Raw genomic sequence first — 26,808 nt, forward strand, 5'->3', positions numbered from 1 at the left:
ACACTTCGGGTACGTCTAAACTACATGGCTCCGTCAACGGAGCCATGTAGATTTGTTGTTTTGGCAAAGTCAAATGAAGCCGTGATTTAAATGATCGCGGCTTCATTTAAATTTACATGGCTGCCGCGCTGAGCCGACAAACAGCTGATCAGCTGTTTGTCCGCTCAGCGCGCTAGTCTGGACGCTCCCCTGCCGACATCAAAGCCCTTTGTCGGCAGCCCTGGTAAACCTCATCCCATGAGGAATAACGGAGCTGCCGACAAAGGGCTTTGATGTCGGCAGGGGAGCGTCCAGACTAGCGCGCTGAGCGGACAAACAGCTGATCAGCTGTTTGTCGGCTCAGCGCGGCAGCCATGTAAATTTAAATGAAGCCGCGATCATTTAAATCGCGGCTTCATTTGACTTTGCCTATGTGTCTAATCTACATGCCTCTGATAACAGAGGCATGTAGTCTAGACACAGCCTTGGAGAACTCATTATAGGCAAGCTTGTTTTTCTTATAGGTTAGGCAAAGCTGCCATAAATGTGTCCCATACATCTCTCTATTCACTAGGACCAGCTGGGTCTTGGAAGGTATCTTCCGTAGTTTCCATATTGAAGAACTAGTGTCTACTGAAACATCTAACTGTGGATTTTTCCTGGTCTTCTTTCCATAGCCTGCCCATCCTCATCTATGTTCAGTCGTGAACAACACTATGATCTCTTGCCTCTGTCAGTAACTGAAGAGACAGGATTAGACTATTATGCATGCAAAACTTTTGCTGCAGGAAACACATTTCTAAAATACTATATTGAAATATGTATCGTCCAACAGTCATTCTCTCTGCAGTGAGAGGAGAGTATTGCATATTGTGTATGAAACTTTAATACAGTCCATCCATGTATGTTATGCTACTGGCAATTGAACATTGTTATTTGTTCTGTGCTATCGGTGTGATAGGAACTAAAGCGGAAGATACTCATGGAAACAAACTAAATTATCATATCTTTTTTCTTCTTTCAATCTTTACCACACGTTCCTTTTGCAGATGTGCTGGCCAAATCCAGTCTTAGTGAGCAATACAGAAATGCTTCTTTTAGAAGCTCATGGTCTAGCAATGTACTGAATTTAATACACCAGTACAAACATTAATTACAAAGTTACCAGATACATAGCAGTGAAATTGGTGTCTTGCCAGGGGGGGTCTCTATAAGGAATTACTTCAAAATACAAGTGCTAACCTCTGACTTTGGCTCTTCTGGGGGAACCACATCCAAGTCCCATCAATCTAACAACAAAACTGACACTGTGTTTGAATATGTGACCTTTCCTCCTCTCACCATGTAATCTATCTCTCCGCCAAGAAAAGGCTTCCTGGGAGAAATAAACAAGTGTCTGTTGGCATGAACTAGTCAAAGGGAAAATAAAATGACAAATGAACCTCTATGGCATAAGCAGGTTGACATGACAAACTGCAAGTGCAGTTCACACCTAAGCTCTCTGAAAGCTGTTTCATCTGCTGATGAGCTCTGGTGGAGAAGGAGTTTTTTGCCACAGGTTCTTTATTTGTGAATATATTAGCCATTAATTATAGCTCTGTTAATTCCCTGTAACCAAATACTTGGGGAGACTGGATGCAGTCACTCTCACACTAAAGTCTGAAGACAAAGACAGGTCTGAGTCAAGTTCCTATGGGTCATCTACACAGCAAAAACCAAAACCATGGCACCAAAAGCTCCAGTCAGCTGATCTGGGCTTGCGTTACAGAGCTAAAACAACAGTGTAGAATTCCTACTCAGTCTGGAGCTTAGGCTCTCAGATCTTTCTTCCCCCCACCACAAAGTCTTAGGACATATCTACACAATCCACCTAATTAATGGGAAGCAAGAGGTGGGGGATTTATCATGTCTAGTGCCTCTCATTGACTCCTGTGCTCCACCAAAATGAGAAGTATAGGCAGAGTCAACAGGAGAGTGTCAGCTGTCAACTTATGATAGTAAATAGATCTAAGTATGTCAACTTCAGCTATGTTATTCACATATCTGAAGTTGTGCAACTTGCCCCACGCCCCAGCTTCCAACAATACAAATTGTTAATAAGAAGATACCAGGCCATCTAGGTCAGCTTTTATTTAGGTCTTGTGAAGTGTTACTATTTGCCTGGCAGAAATCTTTCAGCTCCAAACATTTCTAGGCTAAGGGACTATAGAATGTTGTTGGGTGGACTCGGAGATTGTTGATAGATAATATTCCTTCTAACCGTAATTTTTTTTCTTTTAAATTGCACACTGCAATAGCAGGCAATTAAAACAATATTGAAAATCAACCTAGAACCAAGGGCACATTTTCAGAACTGTTTGTTCTTCAATGTACTCTCAAATGCAAAGAAGAGAAGTGCTGAGTAACTCGTGCCAGCTGGCCAGCCACTCTGCCTGTACTGTAATCAATAAAGTACTCTGTATCCACTAAACAAACATAACCCATATGGAATGGGACCTTGAAGAGACATATTATATGGTGTTCCATTTCTAAAATACACCCTTTTGCACATCAGTTAACTTGGGCCATGACAGGGAAGGAAAGATTTTCCTGATAAAGATGGAGTCATTGTTCCCTTTCATTTCCAAAAGCCTGACGATGTGTGTGCTGTTCCCTGCAAGTTGTGTGCTTGTGTGGCCACTTAGGAGAAATTCAAAATCCACCCATCTGGTTAGCAGAGCACCCATATATATTTATTGGTGGTGCACATTTGCATGTGCCTCAATGCACACACAAATTATTCTGCAGATGGATGGAAAAGATTAGAGGCAACATTGGTGATGACCCATAGTCACACCTCACCCCAACTAGTGCAGATTGTTTCTCAGAATCCAAGAAGACTGACGAGAGGGAATGTGTCCCAAAAGCAGCCCTGGATCACAGGTGCATAAGCATATTTGTTCTAGGAAAAACAAGAGTTCTGGTTGTTCTGTTCAGTTTAATTGCTTCCATGCCTCCTGTTTTCTAAGCCTTAGTCAAAACTAGCGAGTTATTTTGAAATAAAAAGCAGAGTGTCCACACTACCAAGCCCATTATTTCAAAATAAGGGGCTGGTTATTTTGAAATAATTACTCCTGCTTTCCATGAGGGATAATGCTTATTTCAAAATAATTATTTTGAAATAGCCATAGTGTGGATGTTCCACTGCTGCTATTTCAAAATAACTACTCCCCAGAGTTATTCAAACTAATTGCTCCCTTCTGCTTTCTAGGACTCTAAGTAGAGGTAGCGCATCCACATTAAGGGAGCCTGCCTCGGACTAATTTTGAGGCTTTCCTGTAGTGTGGACATGCTATTTTGAAATAGTTATTTCGGGAGTGTAGACTGACTTCCTGGTAATGGTAATCAATCATGCATAGTGACAGTAACTGCACCTGCAGTTAAAAAGTGCATTTACCATGTTTGTGAGTATCTGTAGTAATTATGCAGAAGACAGGAGGACAGTGTTCACTTTTTGCCCAGGAAATTCTAAAATCCTTATTCTTATCCTTAACTCTTCCATAAACTTACTGTGTACCCTCAGATTAGTCATTTAAATCCTGCAAAAGTCTCCTGAATATAAAATGGGAGAGATGATTATTGATTGAGCTGGCTAAAGAGCAAAATAAAATATTAGTTGAATAAAAGTATTCAGTGGATATGGATTATTTATTGAATAATTTAACTGATGTATTCAGCTAGTGATAGAACCATTCTAATATCATACACAATTATTTTTCAATAAGTGCATTGCTGAGTAATGTCAATGTCTGAATAATAAAACCACTCTTCTCTAATATTTACTGACCTTGGAGAACATATGGTAGGCTTCATTCATTCATATGTGTAAGTGAATTGAGAGCTTTAAAATGGCAGGTCTCAGCAAAGTACAGGTTGAAATTCTCTTAACCGGACTCTCTGGTCTGGCAGGACCACAGATGTTCCCGGACCAGAGAGTCCCAGTGGAGGGCTAGAGCCAGGGAACCCTGCAAGCAGGCAGGGAGGCAGGACTTCCCAGCAGGGCTGCGGAAGTCCAGCACAGAGGCTGCAGGAACCTGGCGCACAGAGGCAGCAGAGCTGTATAGTGCAGCACTGATAGCCTGGTGAGTAGAGGTGGGGGGGCTGCCCGGTGGAGCAGTGAGGGTTGACAGGGCAGTGGGGTGAGCGAGAGGAGGGAGCCAGCTGGAAGGGCAGTGGTTGGGCCAGGACTAGTGGCAGGGGGGCTAGAAATGACTACCCATGGTCCGGCAAAATTCCTCATCTAGGATTGGTCAGGTCCCAAGGGTGGTGGACCAAGGATGTCCAACCTGTATTAACAATTCTGATCTTTATTAACGTGGATCCCTTTATTCCACAGACCTGTGTTGATACATGCTTTGTACTGCACTATGGTTTGAACAGTTCAAATCAATTCCAAAGATGACCACAAGTGTCACAAAACTGAGCACAAAAAAAACCAACTGAAGTTTGTAAGCGTTACTTACTGAAAACAGTGGGACGTGGTGGGTCCTAATTATGTCTTAAAGTCTGATACAGATAATAAAATATTGCTAACATGGCTGATTTATTAGCTTCTGCTATCAAATATTCAGACCAGGAAAGCAGGCCATGCAATAGATGATTTGCATGCATTTCCTCTCTTTGCAGCAGCAATTCATTTGTTTTGCTATTTTCTGAGTTATCTTTATATTGCTTTCAGAAGAGAAAGTGGAGCCAGGGAAGTAGAAAAGTTATGAAGTAATGACAGAAGTAATCCAATGCACACAGGATCACAACAGAAGAGGCAAAAAATGAATATACATAGTATATTTGTGATTCCTGTGCACCTACTGTGCCTCGTTCTGTGGAAGCATACCTATATACCCACGGGCACTGAAAAATAAACCATGGGGAAGACCTATGGTCCTTATTGGAATGATCTGAATAGTGCTATTCAATTCAAATGAATCCTCATGTGAGTTAGGAGTTTGTGGGATCAAGACCAAATACCGCAAATCCCCATAACTGTTAAGCAAAGCTGTCAAGAAAGTAAGACCATTTTAGTTTATCAAATTAGTCTGACTTCATTCAGTTATGCCAGACTAGTGCACCACTACATTAGGTTACATTTCAGGTGCGTTTTTCCAGCATTTAACAAATGCTGTCTTGGCATTCTGGAGGTATTTTCAATAAACAGTTTCTTGTAATTTCTAAATGTCTGGGAGCCTATTGAGATTGCTATTCATAAAATGTAGTGGGCCAGAGGTTAAATTCACATTTATTTTAAAATCACACTTATTTTCCCAAAGCTGTCCTTCAAAGAAGTAAACACCCTGGGAAAATACCACTGCATACAAAATAGATCTCTGTTTTCCTTACTGCATTTCCACTATATGTTGTTGCATGCATTAAGTTAGAACATTTTGGCAGAAATCCAGAAAGTTTGTTATCTTCATCTGTTTCCAATGTAGCAAAAAGGTCTTAATACATTTGTAAATCCATTGTTTGTTGAAGTTTCGATCACGTTGGCAACTCTTTCCCCCTTGACTTTTTTTCCCAATAAGAAACACTTGTTAGTCTTCTCAAAGTAGAGAAGTATAATACAAGCAAAACAGTATCCCCTCCTTTCCCTGTTCCTGGATAACTATTATGTGTACTGCAATGGAATAAAAATTGAGCTGTTATTCTCCTTCCAAACATCGTCAACAAATTATTAGATTAGTGCTCAGTGCTTAAGGTGTTCGCAAGAGATCTCCTTTATACTGTGTCCAATTCCAACTGGCAGTGCATAAAAACCAAGAGCTTCACAGTGCCCTGCCAAGACTTTCTGTCTGGGAAGTTCAGCCCTTAAATACACAGTCCCCAATAGCTATATTTTCCCTGCTGTGCCAAAACTTAATAGCAGTTACATTTACCCATCTCCCCACTTCACATTAACATAACACACAATTGCAAATACGTATTAGATTGGCTATTGCTAAAGGAACAATGTTCAGTTAGTCTTTGGGGTGCTCTGTGCTGTTTCTTGTACCCTGTGAGGCTTTCCTGGACGATCAGCACTATAGCTGTCAAAAGTCTATTAGTTCTGGTTGTTCCATGATCTAGAGCTCTGTTGTTTCAGCTTGTTTTGATTATTGTCTTCTTGTGAACTCCCAAGCAAAATGCCCCGCTCAGTAACTCCTATCTCCCTCCCTACTGGGATTTTATTCCTCTGAAGTATGTGTCTGTTTGGGGTAACAGCCTCATATGACCATAGGCAATCACCACTTTCCCATCATAAAGAGGCACCGTGTCATTTCTGTACAGCATTTGCCATTCCCATGGTTCCAAATCATATTGTGGGTTCTTTTGTCTGGTTTTATCCCTCTATCTATGTGCAAATCCAGAGGGACTCTGACATTAGGCTCTAAGGGTATGTCTACACTACAGCGTTATTTCAAATTAACTTATTTTGACTTAGTTAATTCGAAATAAGCTAATTTGAAATAACGCATCTAGACCCAAAAACTAATTCGAAATAGCATTTTTCTAATTCGAAATAGTGCATCCACATTGAGTGGACCCTGAATAGAAGGTAAGGCTGGCCAGAACCAGCGCCAAAAGGGCATCAGGGTCGGACTTAGTGTGTGGGGCTGCTGCCTCAGGCTAGTCGAGGTCTGTGCTTAAAGGGACCCAACCCCATCCTGGACAGACAGTTCTCAGGTTTCTCTGCTTGCTGGTCCACCTCTCTGAGGGACAGCAAAGCATTTGTGTCTCGGAGTGCTCTGCTTGCCCTCACTCGGGACACCATAGCACTTTGCAACATGGAACCAGACCTGCCTCCGGGGACTCTGCTGTGTCTTGTGGACATGTTGCCAGCAGCCTGGCTGCACTGTCTGCAGGCTGCCATCCAGGAGGACCATCGAGGGGCTGTCAGGATCCAAGAGGCCCTGCAGGAGAGCATCCACCCCGAGGAGCCCTCAGCCACATCAGTCCTCCCCACCAGGGGCTCGTGCCCCATTCCTCCCTCCCTTGCTTCCACTTACCCTTCCCTAGTCCCCCCTTCCTGATGTCAAATAAAAGACACATATTTTCAAAAATAGAAACTGGGTTTATTTAACACAACTGGAGAGGGGGAATGAAACTCTGGGGAGATGGGGTGAAAGGAGGCAGGAGAGGGTGGGAGAGGGGAGGGGAAAACTGGGAGGAGGGAGCTGGAAGGGGGAAGCAGGGAGAAGAAGAGGGAGGGAAAGATCAGGGATCAGGGTGGGGGTCTCGCCGGGCCAACTGCCTCCCAGCACGGCGGGGGAGGCGTCCCTGGGGGGATGGGAAGAAGGGTGCGGAGGATGAGATGGGGGGTGTGGACATTGAGGAGGAGGGTATGGAGGTTGAGGAGGAAGCAGTGGGTGGGGGGGCAGGAGTGGGAGGAGGGACAGTAGTTGGGGGGGCAGCAGGCACAGGACCGGCACGGGGCACCATGCTCTGCAGCAGGGCCTGCAGGTTTGAGTTCAGCGCTCAGTCCTGAGCAAGCTGCTCCCGGCGTAGCTGCAGGTCCTCCAGCATCCAGGCCTGGACGGTGCAGTGCAGGCCTGGCAGAGCCCCCATGTGCTGGTCCCAGTACTCCTGCCGCGTGGTGGTGGTCTGGAGCAGGCTGCGGGTGCGGGAGCATGTCCCGGGCAGGGTGGTGCGCCCTGCACGAGCAGCTGGTACAGCTGTAGAAAAAGAAGGGAAGTGGTCAGTTCTCCCTGGGGACGCAGTGGATGATGCCCAGCCCCACCACCCCCTGCCCCCCGCGACGTGAGAGCGACCGTGCCCTGCACCGTCAGAGCCGATGTGCTTGCACAGAGGCCATAGTCAGGATGTCTGGCTCTCCCCAGGACTGGGAGCTGCCCCAAGACCGCACCCATGCCCCTGTGCCATGTATAGAGTGGCCGGGGCTGGGGGGGGGAGATGTCCCCTGCCTCTGTGTAGAGGGGGCGTGTGAAGGGAGAGCGTCCTGCTGGGTCCCATCCCGGGGTCGGGAGCATGTCCGGTCTCTTCCCACATGCGTGTGCCTATTGGGCTATGGCCCCTGGGTGTCACGCACCTGGAGCCACCTGACCAGAGGTGGCATAGCACATGCTCACATGTGCACAGGTGACTGCGTGGTCCGTGGGAGGCATGGCCCATGCGCGCAGTCCTTGGTATACCTCCCCGCCTCCCCCCTGGGCAGGGGATAGTGCTGGCACTTACCCGGTATGGCCTCCCTGGACGGCCCTGCTGATTCCGGTGCCGGAACAGCTGGCAGTGGCCCCTTTGGTGTGCCAGGCTCAGGGCCCTCTGGTCCCAGCTCGCTGCCTCCCAGGCTGGTGCAGACTGCCCCGCCCTCCAGGATTCGGTCGAGGGCGGGGAAGTAGGTGAAGGTGGTAGCCCCTGCTGTGGCACCACCCCTGGTGGCCCTGGTGTACGCCTGCCACAGCTCTTTAACTTTCAGGCGCACCTGCTCCTGGGTGCGCCTATGGCCTTTTCTGGCCATAGTGGCAGTCATGTGGCCGTAGACGGCTGTGTTCATAGAATACTAGGACTGGAAGGGACCTTGAGAGGTCATCGAGTCCAGTCCCCTGCCCTCATGGCAGGACCAAGCACTGTCTAGACCATCCCTGATAGATATTTATCTAACCTGCTCTTAAATATCTCCACAGATGGAGATTCCACAACCTCCCTGGGCAATTTATTCCAGTGTTTGACCACCCTGACAGTTAGGAACTAAGGCAGCGTTTCTCAAACTGTGGGTCCCAACCCCCGGGGGGTCGCAAGCAGCTTAGAGGGGGGTTGCAGCAATGGAGAGGGGGGTCGCAGTATCACAAGTTTGAGAACTCCTGCTCTAAGGAGTAAACCTTGGTGCCCTCTAAACCACTGTTGTATTTTGTGGTGAAATACCTTAGATGCCCAATACATCCCAGATGGCAGTCTGTTGAGCCGTGTTCCAAATGTAGACAGATATGTGCTCTGTTTGTCTACAGACATCTATCAGTGCATCAAGCATAGAAAAATATCTGGCATCAGTCATCTCTCCCCAAAATTTCTTTCCTTTTAGAGGTAATGGAAAATGTTCCCACCTTACATAATTATTTTTTTAAACTCTGAATGCCAGGCTAAGGGGTCTCTCCTTTCTCCCCCCTCCCCCCACCTTTCATGACCAATAAGCCCATTCAGTTGTTTTTTTCTACTTACCCTAAGACTCTTAGAGCAATGAGGTTATCTAGTTCCCTGTTCTGCCTGTGTCTCGGAGTTAAGAGAACTTTCCTAGGTCTTGACACACACTTAACCCAACGATGAGTGCTCATTTCCCTGGTGCTATTACAAATTGTATCTTTTTTCCAGTTTATTTATCCATGCATCTAGGGGATGTACCCCTTTAATGGGAAAAGTTCACCTCTGCAAACCGTGAGTGTTCCCTGTTTATCTACCAATACCTTTGGCTTTTCTTTTAGTACTAACAATGCTGTTTCTGGTGACGCTTTGGCTAAGTCACCAGTGACAACTGAAAATGAATAAATGTTCCACTAGCTTTCACATTGATAATCCATTCATCTTCTGTTGCAGCATTGTTCAGTACTCTAAGGAAGTATTTCGTTGAGCAAGTAGTGCTGTCATGGTCCTCTTTGTCCATTCTGTGTATGTTCTGCTACAAAGTGAAATAATCCATTACATTTCTTGTATTTTTCTCTTATGCTGAACATTGTCCTAGTTTATATTGATTGCTATAGCATGAACAGCTCTCTCTTTCTTGTGGTATTTTGGTTTCTTTCTCAGTACTGTGTCAGAACACTGTCTACCCCTCCGTAAGATTCATTCAGGCTTGGGTGATATTCTTTCCTTTGCAAATTCTAAGGGCTTATCTCCTCTAATGGGTGGATTGACACTAGGGATGTCAAATCCCATGTAAATTGTTAAGCAGTTAAATTATTGGTTAACCGCCCGCCACAAGTTGGGGAGCATTGGAGCAGCTCCCAGCCCACGGCAGGGTGGGCTTGACTGGGCTGAAGTGCTCTCCACCCGCAGCTGCATGTGGTGGAGTTGTGAACCTTAGTTCAACATGGCCCCCTAGTGTAGACCTCTTCTAAACATGCTATCTGCTGTACATACACAGGCACAGTAAAAGTCAGTCTCTGCCCCAGAATGCTTACATTCTAAATAGACAAAATAAACAGAAGCTGGGGAAAAGAAAGTATTACTGCCATTTTAAAGGGGGAACATAGAGCACAGCGATGAAGTGATTTATGTAAGGTTAGCAAAAAAAATCTTATACAAATGAAAACAGAAGAAACAAAAATATACTATAAGGCTCATTAGTTTGGCATCAAGCACAGTAAATAACTCAAGTAGTTTTTTGACACATCATATGCCAAACTTTCCAAGATCAATACCACCAGCATACCATAGCATAACAAGCCCAAAACAAAATTAAACTCTGCTGAGGTAAGTCTGGCCAGAAAACTCAGTCTCTGCAGGATATGGCCCAGACTGTCTCACACCATGTTCCCTGGGGAACGAAACTGATAGTAGCTTCAGCTTTTAATAGAGACCTATTAAAATTGTATACCTACTATATTGCACAAAAAGAGAGAGAGAGAAAAACACAGATTCCAGGCAAGAGGCCCAAATAAACAGAATATGAGGGAGGATAACTTTGGTGCAGAAAATGTTCACAAAAAAAGAGCCTCTTATTTGTGCAAAAACATCTTAACATTTTTAAGTAAATAAACATCATTAGAACTATTAACAAAGCCTTATCCAGCTAGAACCTCCCAGCAAACAGAGACACCAAGATGGGAAAAGTTCACTGGAAATGTAGAAGACAGAGTGCTTATTGCTCCATGAGAGCCATCACTTGATTTCCAAATCCTTGAAGAGGAAAGGGATACAGTGTTCTCTTCCATCGCTTCAGCTCCTTTCCTCTCAGTAAAACTACTGATCTCCAATTTATTTGATAGTACACATCTGCTCCATACAAAGTATGGATAGCAAATGTAACTTCAGTGTAATGTTTAGCTCAGCTCCTGCTTCAGCTGGGAATTTTTCTGATGAAGTTATCTAGATGCAGCGGCATTTCACCCCTTAAAGACAGTTCATCTCAGGATGATACCTGCACCTCCTCCCCCCTTTCTCTCTCTTTCAGAGGCTATCACCTATTACAGACTCCATCTTTCTCATGAAGCATTTTATCTTCTCCTCCTCCATATCTCTTGAGTGATCAAGAGTCAGCTGTAGTTGCAATATACAAATATTGTATTTGCAATATACAAATATAAGATAATAGAAACCATTCCATCAGGTACAATGCACAGGGAAGTATTGTAGGTGTTTCTGGTGGCAATTCCTATAGCCAAGGTTGCTTTACACTTCCCATTGCAAAACCCTGGTTGCCTCTACCATGTGTCTGCCTCAGGCTGAACTTTTGGGGAATAGTTCACCTGTTTCTGAGAACTACCATATTTTCCGGCGTATAAGACGACTTTTTATGCTAAAAAACATCCCCCAAAAATCGGGGGTCGTCTTATACGCCGGGTATACAGGCAGTCCCCGACTTGCAGGTATGAACGGGGCTCTTCTCGCCCCGGAGAACATGGACTTCGGGACCTCACGGTCCCGCCGCCCGTGTACTCCGGGGCGAGAAAAGCTGCTCCGCGTCTCCCTGGTCTGCAGGGAGGCTTTGCAAAGCCTCGGGGGAAGCCGGCAGCGGGGCAGCCCAGACGCGCTGCAGCTGTCCCGCTGCCGGCGTCCTCAGAGGCTTTTCTCCCGGTGTCCCTGGTCTGCTGGAGATGGTCCCCAGCAGACCAGAGGCACCGGGAGCAAAGCCGAAGCAGCGGCGGGGTGCCACGCTTCTGAGGCTTTGCTCTGGCGGAGGGGCGATGGGGCGCTTCCGGTTGGCCTCTTAAGGGGGGATAGTCTTATACGGCGAGTATAAGACGAAAACCTATGTTTTAACTAGAAAATTAGGGGGTCGTCTTATACGCCCAGTCATCTTATACGCCGGAAAATACGGTAGCTAAAGGGGGAAAAAACATACTGTGCCCATATTAAAAAACAATCTAGTTGAGAAGCTCTAGCGCCTTTGTGCTTCTGGATCAGAGATTTTGGCAGGTGGCTGTCCTGGAGTCAGAGAGGTACCTCTTACCGTTTGGCAAAGTTTATAAGCCTCTGAAAAATCTCGTTTTAGAGTTTGACAGCAAAATGTTCTGAGGATTCCATCTCCACTGTGGCTGCAGGGTTGGACCCCACCCTTCTATTTATATGATTTAGAAGAAGTCACTTAATTACTCTGTCTTTTCCACTCTCTAAAATTAAGATAACGCTCCTTTTGTCTTGTCTGTTTAAAAATACAAGTTTTGTGAGGCTGGGAACACAATGATGGGAAATAATTTAGCTACCACCACTCAAGAGAGAGATCTTGGAGTCGTGGATAGTTCTCTGAAAGCATCCATTCAATGTGCTGTGGCAGCCAAAAAATCAAACAGAATGTTAGGAATCATTAAAAAGGGATAGAGAATAAGACAGAGAATATCTTATTGCTTCTGTATAAATCCATGGTATGCCCACATCTTGAATATTGCATACAGGTGTGGTTGCCTCATCTAAAAAAAGTATCTTGGCATTGAAAAAGGTTCATAAAAGGGCAACAAAAATTATTAGGGTTTTGGAACGGGTGCCATATGAAGAGACTGGGGGGGAGGGGAGATCACAGAGGTCTATAAAATCATGACAGATATGGAGAAAGTGATTAAGAAAAAGTAACTTGTTCCCATAACATAAGAACTAGGGGCCACTAAATGAAATTAATAGGTAGCATGTTTAAAACAAACAAAAGGAAGTATATTTTCATGCTGCGCACAGTCAACCCTGAGGAACTCTTTGCCAGAGGAGGTTGTGAAGACCAGGGTTCTAAAAAGAGCTAGATAGATTTACAGAGGTTAGGTCCAGCAATGGCTATTATTAGCCATTTGTCAGAGGCTGGAAATGGACAAACATGATGACTACCAGTTCTGTTCACTCCTTCTGTGGCATCTGGTATCGGCCACTGTCGGAAGACAAGATACTGGGTTAGCTAGACATTTTGTCTGACCCATTATTACTGTTCTTACATTTTTATGACCATCTCTTGGTATATGTACTTGCAGTGCCTAGCACAGGGCTACTCAACATGCGTCACACGGCCCATTTGTTTGCAGCCCACGGTGCGGTTTGGGTTTATGTGAGCCTCAACATGTGGCCTGCAGGTGGGATCCTTTGAACATGCTCCACAATGGTGAGGCGTCTCACAGGCAGGGTGAGCATTGAAAGACGCAAGCAGACAGGCTGGCTGGAACAGACAGGTACAGTGTGTCGGTGTTTCTAGCCCCCAGGAGGAGCTGCCAAGAGCACCAGGGCACTGTGGGAAGTGCTGGCTTCTTAATCTTGTAGGCAGAGCCTGAGAGGTGCTCACAGGCTTACACTGGCCATGTTTGGTCCGGCACTGCGGCTTAAGGCTTAATCTTTGTATTCATGCCTGTCAGTGTGAAATAAGTTATTTGCATATATTTGCATATATATTTGCACGTATATGCAGCCACACGTAAGTTGCGGCCCTCGGCATGTGCTTTGAGTATCATTGTGGCCCCTGTGGCTTCCAAAGATGAGTCGTCCTGGCCTAGCATAATGGTATCCTACTGTTGGTCTGCTCTATAGGTGCACCTAGAAACTAAACATAATCTAGAGCATTGTCTCATTCTATCACATTCCAATTTTGGTTCATTTTTACCCTTTAAAGTATTGTACTGATGACTTCCCTTTCCAAGAACTAGTATCTTATATAAAGACCAGCTGATGCAGCAGCAAGTCTATACCTATAGCCATCTATTTTGCATATAAAACTTGAGGATATTGTTTGGCCTGCTCGTCTAATTTAGTTTGAGATGCAGATATTTGGAGTAAAAGTTGAATGATCATATGCAACAATAGTAAAGGTTGAGCATTTTTTGGCAGCTGATACGCCATGAGTTGTTTTTCTTTTCATTGCAAATGCAGCTAGCATGCAGAAGTTGTTCCTGATGGTTTTCTGTAAAATCTTGTTACATAAATAATGTCTTACACAAGTGTTTTCTGTAATTATGCTTATGTGCTTGAATGATTTAATACTATTATTCAAAGGACATCAGATAGCATTAAAATTAGCAGTTTCCCAGATAAATATAGCTGATGTTTTCAGTTGACAGACAGTTAGCTCTTCCATCATTTTTATGTGCTCACTTTGTGGTTGCATTATATACTCATGTTACGCTGGCTCTTTTAGTGTGATTTCTATCTAAAGAGGCTAATAATTCACTCCACATTGTGAAGAGCATGACCCATCACTATGCAAATATAGTTTTGGAATTACATATTGCTAAATATGTTATCTACATATATTTGAGGCCCTCCCCTTTTTAATTAAATAGTGCTGTAAACACTAACACCTATAAAATGATATATGTAAATTAATTTACATCATGCCAGCCATTCAGGAGAAGACCAACTTTGGGCAGAACCGGAAGCAACCATTAGAAATCAAAAATCTGCAGCTACTGCACTACAGAAGTATGGCTAGATATATGACAGCATCTGAAGTATAGGGTCATGGAGTACAGAAATTGCTATGAATTTTCACAATCTCAGATGAAAGCCACACATCCCTGTTTTCTATTTGCAGATGATCCTCTCTATCCATTGAATAATTTGTTTTTCCATACAGGCATTTCTCTAGATCTCTGTTCTTAAGCTAACGTCTTAGACTGAATTACCAATTCAAACAGAGCCCTCCCCAGAGCAAAGCCGTAAAGCAGAGCTAAAAGAAATCTCTACTGGATTTCCCTTTCCTTCCACAAGCCTCTTTCGGTTTCCTTCCGCATCTGGGGAGATCATAATGGTTTGCAAGAAGAACACATTCAAGCTGGAGTATAAGAAGTTACACAACTGGCATGCACTGTATATGAGCAAGAATCCATCAGCTTTGACTGTATCTTAGTTGTAAATAGCCAGTTTGAGTTTGTCTCTGGATAAGCAAATATGTATGTTCTGCTGTTTGGCAAAATGGGTTAGTAATATTAATAGGCATATTAATTTACCTTTGTTTTCTTGTAACAGACAATATTGTGATGGTAGCCATATGTAGTCATAGGTTAGGGAAAGGAAGAACTGAAACATGCCATGAAAATGGAAAACTATTGAAATTTTACCAGCTGGATACAAGGGAAATGGGCTCATGAAATATCCTTATTATTTATGGGGTATGTCAAGCTCAGAACATTCTTAATTGTACAAGATTCAGACATCTTCCAAAGTAGCATACTTTTGCTCTGGTCAGATGTATAAACTGGTCACCCATTGCTAGGCATCCTACTGTAGATCAGTGGGATATTCTGGGGAAAGGTGGAATTCTATAAGCTTGCACGCTGGCATCATCTGTTAAGCATCTGGTTATTGATAACTGTCCCCAGTTGAGTCACAATACGTGCACATGTGCATCCTAGGCACTACATAACCAAAATTTAAACAAAGATATTTGATATCCTATCCTGGTCAGGAGGCACATGTTATACCAGAAACCACTAAACTGACAATTCTTGACAAAGAATTAAGTCACTTTATGAATTTCAAGGACAAATCTATCCTGTTTGACTGGAGGGTTAATGTATTTCTTACAACTTAGAGTCATTCAAATTTTTAGTACTTAAGCTTTGTCTGTTAACATTGAAAAATAGTGCCGCTTGTAGGCTGGGCATTGATTTGGGCAGTAGAGGCATATAGCCTACAGCCTAGGTATACACTAAGAAATTATTTTAAAATAACTTATTTTGAAATAAAAACTCTCAAAATAACTATTTTGAAATAAGCTTATTCCCCAAAGATATCAGGAGTTATTATTTAGAAATAACCAGCCTCTTAGTTAGAAATAACGGCCTTGGTAGTGTGGACGCTCTGCTTGTTATTTCAAAATAAGGGGAGTTATTTCGAAATAATTCCCTAGTGTAGACCAGGGCTATGGCGGCACTAACAGCGAAAACCCCTTCCCTTTTGTGTGCTGCTAGAAGTTAAACCTTTCTTCCTAAAATAATTTGAGAGCACCACAGCTGCCAGTAATGTCTTAGATTTTCTAAGGACATAATTTTGCTAGCTTGTGCCTCCCAAGAAGAGTCAATTTTACCTATATTGGAAAACATCAGCTCTCCCCAAAAACTAATCACATTATTATGAAAGAAATCTGGCATGTGGCTTTAAGGGGAGATTATGTAAGTTTATTTTATTCACAACAGTTGCTTACTCCTTTATGGTTCCATGACTCATAAAAATCAGGATGGTCTGTAGGGACATTACATGACATAAATGTTGGAAACATGATTAGTAAAATGGCAAGCAAACATTTTTAAAGCTCAATAGAATCTGAACAGAACCCTAATGCTACAGAGGTCCTCCGTAGAGCTCTCCAACAGCTGCTGGGCTTGATTCTCCAAGAACCCAGCTCCTTCTGGCCTGATAAAGGGATTGTTAGAAATTCTGTGTAGTTCTACTTTTTGGCATTGTCACGGACCATAGGTTTTTTTCCATTTGACATTGTCCATGGTTGAATATAACATCTGGTATTGTCCCATAAACACTTTTTCTCTAGGATGTCTTAGAACTATTTACAAGTTACTGAATGTTGTAGAACAAGACTGAGTGTGTCTGTTTTGTTTACGTTGCAACCTAGAAATGCAGATTCCTTGTGGAGAGGAAGATGGTGTGTCTCTCTTTCCATTCTCTAAGGTGTAATGTTCAGTTCTGGTGGTGTAAAAAGATGCTTAAAAATTAGTTCCATCCAATTGCCCATCTGTACCTGGTCCAATTATACCATCTTGGTACTTTTTCTGGGTGTGTTTGGGGGCTAATTTGTTACATTTTTCATAAGATTTTTCTTCTAAAAGGCCTATTGTGATATGCAAAATTGTGTAAAGCTTAGCAATTGGCATGTCAATCCAAAGATGCCTGTTGGAACCCTAAGATCTAGCATTCTAAACCAATGGCAGGTTAACATTTACTTTGGTTGGGTTTGGATTACAAGAGAAAAGGTATGTCTTTAAGAGCATATGTCAGCTAGCAATTTACCAGTGTACTGACCTACACTGTATTTTGTTAAAAACCAGGGTTCTCTCCATTCCATGCTCTGTTCCAGCTATGTCTGATGCAAACTAAAAAGGGTTATTAGGAAATGCATTGAGCTGTCAGCCACAATCATTTCCATGTGTGACTCCTGTTCAATAATTAGAGTAAAAAACACTGGGGGCTTCCAGTTTTTCAGTTTTCCAAATCAGTTAATCACTCTCTAGAAACAGAATGTTGTAACAGGCTATTATGGTGAGTGCTATGACATGTGAAGCATGATATCTGTACCATGAACTCTGAGATGGGCTTGGTAAGTGCTCCAAACATTGGAGTCTCCTATAGCAGTGTTTCTCAACCTTTTTTTATAAAGAACCTCTTTAAAAAAAATTATAAGTACCCTCAGTACCTACAATTTTCAGACACAGAACATTTTTTTCTACCATTGCAACACATTTGTTTAAACAACTTAATCATAGCCAGGCGGGCGAGGAAATTTTTGGATGTAAAAAGTATAAAAATAATAAAGCTCTGTAAAACTTAAAACTAAAATTAATTTTTCTCCAAATTTCAGTTGTATTGATGTACCCCCCCAGACTTCTCTTGAGTATCCCTAAGGGTACTCGTACTACTGGTGGAGAAACACTGTCCTATAGCACTAGGGCAGTGGTTCCCAACATTTTCCAGATGGGGACCCATTTTGACAATTCAGGAAGACTTGGTGACCCAAGGCAATTCAAAAACAGGGGGAAGGAGAGGGGGCAGAGCTACCCGGGGAGACACTTGGCGACCCTTTTGAAATGTAATGGTGACTCATATTTGGGTCACAACCCATAGTTGGGAAACCCTGCAGTAGGGTTTTGTCTCACAATCATTTCTTAACAAATATTTGGGAACATCTAGGAAGAAGAATTGTTTACACAGGATGGCAGAAGAAGGGCAAATGGCCTATGCTAAGTATTAGTGTCAGAATGTGCAAAGAATTTCTAAACTTCCTGCCTAGGGACAGTGCAGAAGCTATGCTTATCAGAGGATTGCTTAGTCTTATGCCCAGAATCTCCCTGGCTGTGTCTACACTGGCATGAATTTCCGGAAATGCTTAAAACAGAATACTATTCCGTTTTCAGTTTTTCCGGAAAAGGAGCATCTACATTGATAGGCTGCTTTTCCGGAAAAGACTACTGGGCTGTCTACACTGGCCCTTTTCTGGAACAGTGTTCCGGAATAAGGACTTATGCCCGAGCGGGAGCAGAATAGTTTTTCCGGAATAGCGGCTGATTTTGTACAGTAGAGCATCGTTGCTTTTCCAGAAATTCAAGGGCCAGTGTAGACAGCTCTCAGCTTATTCCGGAAAAACGGCTGATTTTCTGGAATAAGTGGCCCAGTGTAGACACAGCCCCTATGTTCAGCCCTCCCTGCAAGAACAAAAGTCCTAGACTCTTGGTCTCACAGATCTGATCTTTGCTTTGGCCCTGATGTTCTGGATGCCTCTGATGGTTGCACTGGGGAACTCTCTGTATCATATCCCTATAACTTTACTGCAGTGTTGGCACAGTAGAAGGCAGAGTAGACAGACTTGCCATTTTCCTCAATTCTCTCCCTGTGCCTTCTTCCCTGCTCTTCTACATTGGCTGCTGGCCCAGCTATACAACTCACTTTCAGATCATTCTTTTTCCCAGCATCAATTCTGTTGGTTAAAACACACACTCTTTATCAATTTCCCTGGGCCTTTGCCATCTTGCTACATAGCTTCTTTCTAGCCCCTATTCCACTTCTCTGTTCAGCTATAATGTATTGATGACTAGTTACAGAGCTTCATCCCAGAGAGATGCTACAGATGTATGTATTCCCAGAAGATATCTTTATGCATTGCCAGGAATAGCTGTTGTATGCTCATATAAGATACATGACATTGCTCTGTTATGCTTATAAGAAGCACACTGGATCTGTTTAAGGGAAAAGGGAATACACCACATTTATTGAAAATGCAATATGAAAAGCAGCATATGTTTTCACACATGCACACACACAGAGGTCCTGCAGATGGTCTTATAATTACCAGTCTCCTAGTTTGGGTCAGTTTTGTAGTCTGGTAGATTGAACACGAGTGAGGAGCTGGGCTCTGCTGGTCATGATCTGATGTTCTGAGGTGCTCTGCAGGACTGAAACCAGAGAGTCATTGCAAAAACACCCCATTTTTGTACTAAGTTCCCATTTGAGTCTACGGGTTTTGCAATGCCATGCTGTATTCATTTATCCTCGAGTGGTGTTAATCTTGGAGTTTTCCACAGTTACCCTTTGATGGCTATTGCCAGGCTTCCCATCATTATCTCTTGTTTGTTGTCTCACTCTTGGAGATGTCTTGCCTATCTCCTAGATTCATCAATTCTCCTAATTTGTTTCTAGTATCAGGCACAATGGAGGCATCCTGGTTGTCTTCAAGTTCTCACTTCTTAATCATCTAGGTATTTGTGATGGCTTTCACACTTATCCTTAACTATGTACACATCCTTCACTCATACCAAATAATTTTACAGATAATTTCCTGTCAAATAATTGTATAGAGAATTTCAGACAAGATTATATTTTAGAAAGGATTTTATAGTTACTAAAGCAATAACAAAAGTACCATACACAACTTTGCAATGTAAACAAGAAACACAACTTAATCTGTAGAGCTAACAAGAAGCAAGGGTGAATGACAGAGTGAAACAAAGCAGCAGACAGAACTTATAAGCAAGTCATTATGTAGGACTTATTACCATCATTATACTTACATTATATCAGCACTAAAATACTACATTTTGGCTACATCTAGACTGGCATGATTTTCCGCAAATGCTTTTAACGGAAAAGTTTTTCTGTTAAAAGCCATTTGCGGAAAAGAGTGTCTAGATTGGCATGGAAGCTTTTCCGCAAAAGCACTTTTTGCAGAAAAGCGTCCGTGCCAATCTAGATGCGGTTTTGCGCAAGAAAGCCCCGATCGCCATTTTCGCGATCGGGGCTTTTTTTGCGCAAAACAATACCACGTTGTCTACACTGGCCCTCTTGCACAAAAGCATTTGCGCAAGAGGGCTTTTGCCCGAATGGGAGCAGCATAGTATTTCTGCAAGAACACTGACAATCTTACATGAGCTCATCAGTGTTCTTGCAGAAATTCAAGTGGCCAGTGTAGACAGCTGACAAGTTTTTCCGCAAAAGCAGCTGCTTTTGCGGAATAACTTGCCAGTCTAGACTCAGCCTTTGTGTACAGCTCCACCTAGTAGCTGAATGTTATAATACACTTTAACATTCCATTACCTCTCACCCCTTGAGGGGTTTTTTTGGTTACATTGCTACCTTTATAATATTTACCCCATCGTTCTATCTTTAAAGTTCAGAACATATCAGTCTAAGTGTCTCTGAAATGTACTGGTTTTCTAATTCAATGAACTGAACAGGCAATAACATGGTCATCTGGGTGTCCATTTATTGCAACAATGGCTGTAATTGGCCTACAGTCTTTGAGTCATGGTCTTCTTATTTCATATCAGCCATCTGACGAGTTGACTACGTTGATGATTTTTTCTGAGAAATAAACTAGGTGCCAACTGTTTCTGTTGAGCCATCTAGTGTTGTCTGTTGTTTTTCCTCCTTTATGATAGCTCGAGTTTTCCGTTCTTTTTCTCCATCTAGGTTGACACAAACACAGTCTCTAGGTTCTTTGGAACTGGCAGTTCTCTGAGTGACATCTGTTGTAAAAGTGTTTGCAAGCTATTTTTACCCTTTTATACCTTTTGACTACTTTTTTTTCTGTCTGTTCACTTTGGAGATAAATTCTTTTTCAAACTGGGAACAGCAGCTCTCAGTTATCTTCCCATCAAGAAGTGTGTTGGACTGTATCCAGTATTTTTTATGGATTTTGATCTATAGTTCAGAAAAGTAAGGAATGTCTCTTTCTTCTGTGGGATTTTCTTGATTGTCTGTACAGCTCTCTCAGCCTGTCTAATCACTTATGAGTAGTTGGCCTGGTAATAATATGATCAAAGTGATATTCATTTGTAAATGACTTACATTCCCTTGCAGTGAGTTATAGTCCACTGCTTTTCACTAGTTGTTCCAGAATATCAAAATGGGAAAAAGCTACTTCAGTTTTTCTATAATGCTGCAACATTATGGCTACGTCTACACTGGCACCCTTTTCCGGAAATGCTTAAAACGGAACAGTTTTCCATTATAAATATTTCCGGAAAAAGCGAGTCTACATTGGCAGGATGCTTTTCCAGAAAAGCACTTTTTCCGGAAAAGCATCCGTGGCCAATCTAGACACGCTTTTCCGCAAAAAAGTCCCTATCGTCATTTTCGCGATCGGGGCTTTTTTGCGGAAAACACTACTGTGCTGTCTACACTGGCCCTTTTCCGGAACAGTTTTCCGGAAAAAGGACTTTTGCCCGAACGGGAGCAGCATAGTATTTCCGGAAAAGTGGCTGATTTCTTACAGTAGATCGTCAGTGCTTTTCCGGAAATTCAAGGGGCCAGTGTAGACAGCTGGCAAGTTATTCCGGAAAAGCGGCTTATTTTCCGGAATAAGTGGCCAGTGTAGACACAGCCCCAGTCTTTTAAGTACATTATTTCTATATACCTAGAAAAATATTCCATTGTGACCAGGTAAGGACACCCTATGAATCTGCATAAAGCTGCAGCTTCTCTCTTCCAAGATTTGTTTGGTAGAGGTATTATTATTAAAGATTCTTTGGATTATGTTGGCCTGTTAATTCTGCAATGTTCACCTGGCAGTGACTTTATATCCTTGCTGATGTCTGGCTACCATAGTGACTGGTTGGTCTGATCATGGGATTTAAATTAGTCCATGAGATCCTTCACGAATAATGTTTAGAATGTCTCCTCTCATTTTAATTGGAATTACAGAGTACTTGTCTTTAATCACGTGTCAATTTGACTTGTTTAATTATCCATGTACTACAAAGTAATCTCTTGTCACTTTCTTAGTGTCCTTTTAGATACATTATAACCAGCTGGTCCAAGTAACACAGAACTTCTTAAGGTTGCATATTTGTTTAGGCTGTTTGTTGAGGCTGGTCTATTATCTTTTCTGACACTAGTTTGTATGTGTCAGCAAAATCCACATACATCTTTACATTATCTTCAAGCTCACGGATAGCTGAGTGCCATGAGGGGCTGTCTACTGAGGGTATGTCTACACAGCAAAGTTTTTTCGGGATACCAGAGGTATCCTGAAATAGCTACCCCACGTCTTTTTAATGCGTCTGCTATTTCGAAATATAGCTGACGCGCTATTTCGCCATCCCTATAAACCTCATTATATGAGGAATAAGGAATGGCTTGACATAGTGCTGTATTTCAAAATTTGGTGCTGTGTAGACAGCATCAAATGACGAAATAAGCTATTTTGAGTTTTGGGTGCTGTGTAGACACACCCTGACAGAGTATCTGCTGCGATCTAACATTTCCCAGGAATATATTTGGCAATTGGGTTAAATAACATTAAACCAATTAATAGCTTATTAATAGATGTTGGCATCTCAGCAAGGCTTGATCCAGGTTTTTTCTGTTGTTGAGAGTTATGAGCAGCAACACATCCCAAGAACACCAATTACGGAAAAAGTTACTGTCTTTTTTTTCCTTTCACAACTGTTTCATTAAGTCTTTGTTTGATATTAGACTGGAAATTAGGAAAAATTTCCGAACCATTGGGGTGCTTAAGCACAGGAATAAATTACCTAGTGAGGTTGTGGAATCTCCATTCCTGGAGATTTTTAAGAGCAGATTAGACAAATATCTATTAGGGATGATCTAGATCAGCGGTGGGCAATAATTTTTGATGGGGGGGCCACTCCCAAGAATTTGGAAAGTGATCAGGGCCTTTCTTGAATACTGTGTACAGATGTGGTCTCCTCACCTCAAAAAAGATATTTTGGCCTTGGAAAGGGTTCAGAAAAGGACAACTAAAATGATTAGGGGTTTGGAACGGGTCCCATATGAGGAGAGGTTAAAGCAACTGGGACTTTTCAGTTTAGAAAAGAGGAGACTGAGGGGGGATATGATAGAGGTATATAAAATCATGAGTGGTGTGGAGAGGGCAGATAAAGAAAAGTTATTTATTCCCTAAAGAGAAGAACTAGAGGACACCAAATGAAATTAATGGGGAGCAGGTTTACAACTAATAAAAGAAAGTTCTTCTTCACACAGCTTGTAGTCAACCTGTGGAACTCCTTGCCAGAGGAGGCTGTGAAGGCTAGGACTATAATAGAGTTTAAAGAGAAGCTAGATAATTTCATGGAGGTTAGGTCCATAAAAGGCTATTAGCCAGGGGATAAAATGGTGTCCTTGGCCTCTGTTTGTCAGAGGCTGGAGAGGGATGGCAGGAGACAAATTGCTTGATCATTCTCTTCGGTCCACCCTCTCTGGGGCACCTGGTGTTGGCCACTGTCGGTAGACAGGATACTGAGCTAGATGGACCTTTGGTCTGACCCAGTACGGCCGTTCTTATGTTCCTATGTTCTTATACTCTTCCATATTAATGGAGGAGGTATGGGGTGGTATGGGGTCTGGGATGGAAGTTGAGTGCAGAAGGCATCTTTCAGTAAGAAATTGGGGTGCAGGAGAGGCTGTGGGGTCTGGGAGGGAGCTTGAGTGAAGGAGGCAGTTGTCACCTGGGTTAGGGGACTAGAATGCAGTTGTTTGGGTTGTGACCTTGGGCAAGAGGGGTTTGTGACCTGGGGAAGAGGACTACGGTGCAGGAGGGGGATGGAGAGTTTGGGGCTATGATGTAGGTCAGGAAGGGGTTGTGACTTGGGTCAGGGAACTGGGATGCAGGGGTTTGAGCTGTGACTGGGACACGGGATTGAGTGCAGGATCTGGGAGGAGATATGGGGGCGGGAGAGAGGCAGAGGGTTTGGGTTATGTGGGGTAGGAGTGCAGAGGGGGACAGAGAGTTTGGGTTGTGACCTAGGACATGAGGGGGCTATGAACTGGGGCAGAGGATTGGGGTGCAGGAAGGAGGCAAAGGGTTTTGGTTATGTGGAGTAGGTGGGCAGAGGGTTGGGGTGCCAGAGGCAGGCTCTGGCTGGGAGAATTACCTGCTTGACTCCCAGCCAGCAGCCTTCCCAAGCAGACCCCCTGCCTACTTTGCCACCATACTGGCTGCAGAGACCATGTGGTTTTTGAACAGCTACAAGCCTGAGGGGAGGGTGCTTTGCAAGCTGACTGTTGATAACAGGCAACTCCCATTAATGGAAACTGACCAATGGGATTGTGCTGGGAGCGGGAGCAGTGTGTGAATCCTTTCCTTCCTCCCACGGGGCTTATAGATGTTTAAATAGCCCCACAATGGCTGCATTTCTCACCAGCTTATGTGAGGAGGAGCCAAGCAGGGAGTCAGTGGGCCTGATCTGGTGGCGTGGCAGGCTGAAACTGACCTGCAGAGGGTATTTTGCCCAGGCCTGATCTAGGTGGTGCTTGGTCCTGCCATGAGTACAGGGGACTGCAATTGATGACCTCTTGAAGTCCCTTCTACTTCTGTGGTTCTATGATTCTGTGAGTTAGCTGAAAGGAGCCATGACTTGCTGGGGTGCTGTGGGCTCATGGTGCCACATTTGTCACTGCCGTGGCCTGTTGGAAGTGACTGATGGACCTGTTCCCGGGTAGTTTCAACACGCTCTGTTCCAGCAGGATTTCTTGATGCACTACTCACTGGCAAGAATTTAGGGATGATCCATCCAAAATAACAAAGAACCAAGATACAACTAAAGATGCAATTTCTAATGCCATTGGCCAGTTTCCGGCCAATAGGAACTGAGAAATTTTGCTGGGGTTAGGTGTGTCATACCTCCTCCCTTTCTCCTCCCCTCACCCAGTAAGAGCCACATGAAACAGCCAGCTGTTTCGATCAGCCTTGGGACTGCAGCAGACAAGCAGGGAGCCTCAGATTCCTGCAGAGCTTCTGGCTGGGAGCTGCCTAGGTAAGTGTTTCCTAGCCAGAGCCTGCCTCTGGCACCCAACCCCTTTTTTTCCCCAATTACCTGCCCCAGGCCACCCAGGATCTGGGAGGGGATATGGGTGCAGGAGAGGGGCAGAGGGTTTGGGTTGTGACCTGGACTCTCTGTACCCCCTCTCCCTACATCCTCCAGGTCACAACTCCCTCCCAGAATCTGCACCCCCTCTTACACCACTCCCCCAGGCCAGAATCCTCTCCTCTACCCATACCCCCTGCCCAACACAGCACCCCATTCCCCTGTCCCACATCACCATGCAAACCCTCTGAACTAACTTTTCCCCCTTCTTCCAGGTCACAACTCCCTGCCAGACCCTGCAGCCCCTCCTATGCCCCTTCCCCAGGCCAGAATCCTCTCCTCCACCCATAGCCCCTCCCTGATCCTCCACCCCATTCTCCTGCCCCAGGTCACCATCCAAACCCTCTGCCTCCCTTTTTCCCCTTCTCCCAGGTGATAACTTCCTCCCCAACCCTGCACCCTAATCCTCTGCCCCAAGTCATAACCCTTTCCTTCACCCAAATTCCCTCTTAGAGCATACACCCTCTCCTACACCCCAGTTCCCTACCCCAAGCTCCCTTCTTCACCCAACCTCTTTCTGAGACTCTGCACTCCATCCTTAGAAGTGCAGCCCTTGACCATGTACCCAAATCTGAGAGTGGCCCCCAATTAAAAAATTATTCCCCATCTCTGTTCTATACTGTATGGCTTTTAGTAGGTATTTTGTTTTTAACACACTTTGACTTACTATTGCAACACAGATGCTGCTTCTTTTGTCCATCTTGGAAAGTTTCCATCATAAATTGCTATTTTAAACACTAATTTTTCAACAGTTTAAAATCTCACTGTGCTAAAATTTGGCAGGCTCTGATCTTGAAAGGTTGAAATAATAATTTCACTCAATTTCAAATTAATTCTTTGTTGAGGTAATGATGAATTATATCTTGTTGCACCTTTGGCATAAGCCATATACTGATTTCCAAAGCCAGTAACAGAATGGGTGTGTCTAGACTACAGGGTTTTGTCGACAAAAGTCCACTTTTGTCGACAAAACTATACCTGTGTCCACACTGCCTTTGAGTTATGTCGACATAACATCAACAAAACTCGGCAGTTTTGTCCATGTATGTAAACCTCATTCTACGAGGAATAATGCCTTTTGTTGACAGAGTTCTGTCGATAGAAGGCATTATTGCATCTACACTGTCCTTTGCGTCCACACTGTCATGTCGACAAAGTGGCTTGCTTTGTCGACAGAACTGGCTGTAGTCTAGATGTTCTTTGTCAACAGAAGCTTTGTCGACAGTATCTGTAGACAAAACTTCAGTCGACAAAACATCAAGAACACATATTCCTGCGCATCCAGAAATATAATCTATGCTATCATGTGCCGAAAGTGTCCGTCTGCTATGTACATTGGACAAACATCTCAGATACTTCCCCCCCCCCCCCACATCCCCCTTCTGTTCTGTAATGTGATTTGTCCTTTTCATGTGTGTTCATTTTTTTTAAATTGTATCCTTTGGTATATATGGTTGTGACTGTTTTCTTCCATTATTTGATCTGAGGAAGTGGGTCTGGCCCACGAAAGCTCATCATCTAATAAACCATCTTGTTAGTCTTTAAAGTGCTACATTGTCCTGCATTTTGCTTCAGCTACCCCAGACTAACATGGCTATATCTCTACCACTATTCTGTAGTCTAGACA

At 43.6% G+C, this 26,808-nt stretch overlaps 1 long non-coding RNA gene across 1 annotated transcript in view; it reads left to right on the forward strand.

Annotated features, from left to right (window-relative positions):
• LOC149523458 (uncharacterized) overlaps positions 1 to 25,781 on the forward strand; it is a 40,686-nt gene extending 14,905 nt beyond the window's left edge. Inside the window, exon 3 of the long non-coding RNA XR_016347027.1 lies at positions 24,966 to 25,781. This is a non-coding gene — a long non-coding RNA (uncharacterized LOC149523458). The remainder of the gene's footprint in view (positions 1 to 24,965) is intronic.
• Positions 25,782 to 26,808: the final 1,027 nt, after the last annotated feature.

The sequence above is a fragment of the Pelodiscus sinensis genome, chromosome 17, assembly GCF_052426305.1.
Source record: "Pelodiscus sinensis isolate ZL-2025 chromosome 17, ASM5242630v1, whole genome shotgun sequence".
NCBI lineage: Eukaryota > Metazoa > Chordata > Testudines > Trionychidae > Pelodiscus > Pelodiscus sinensis.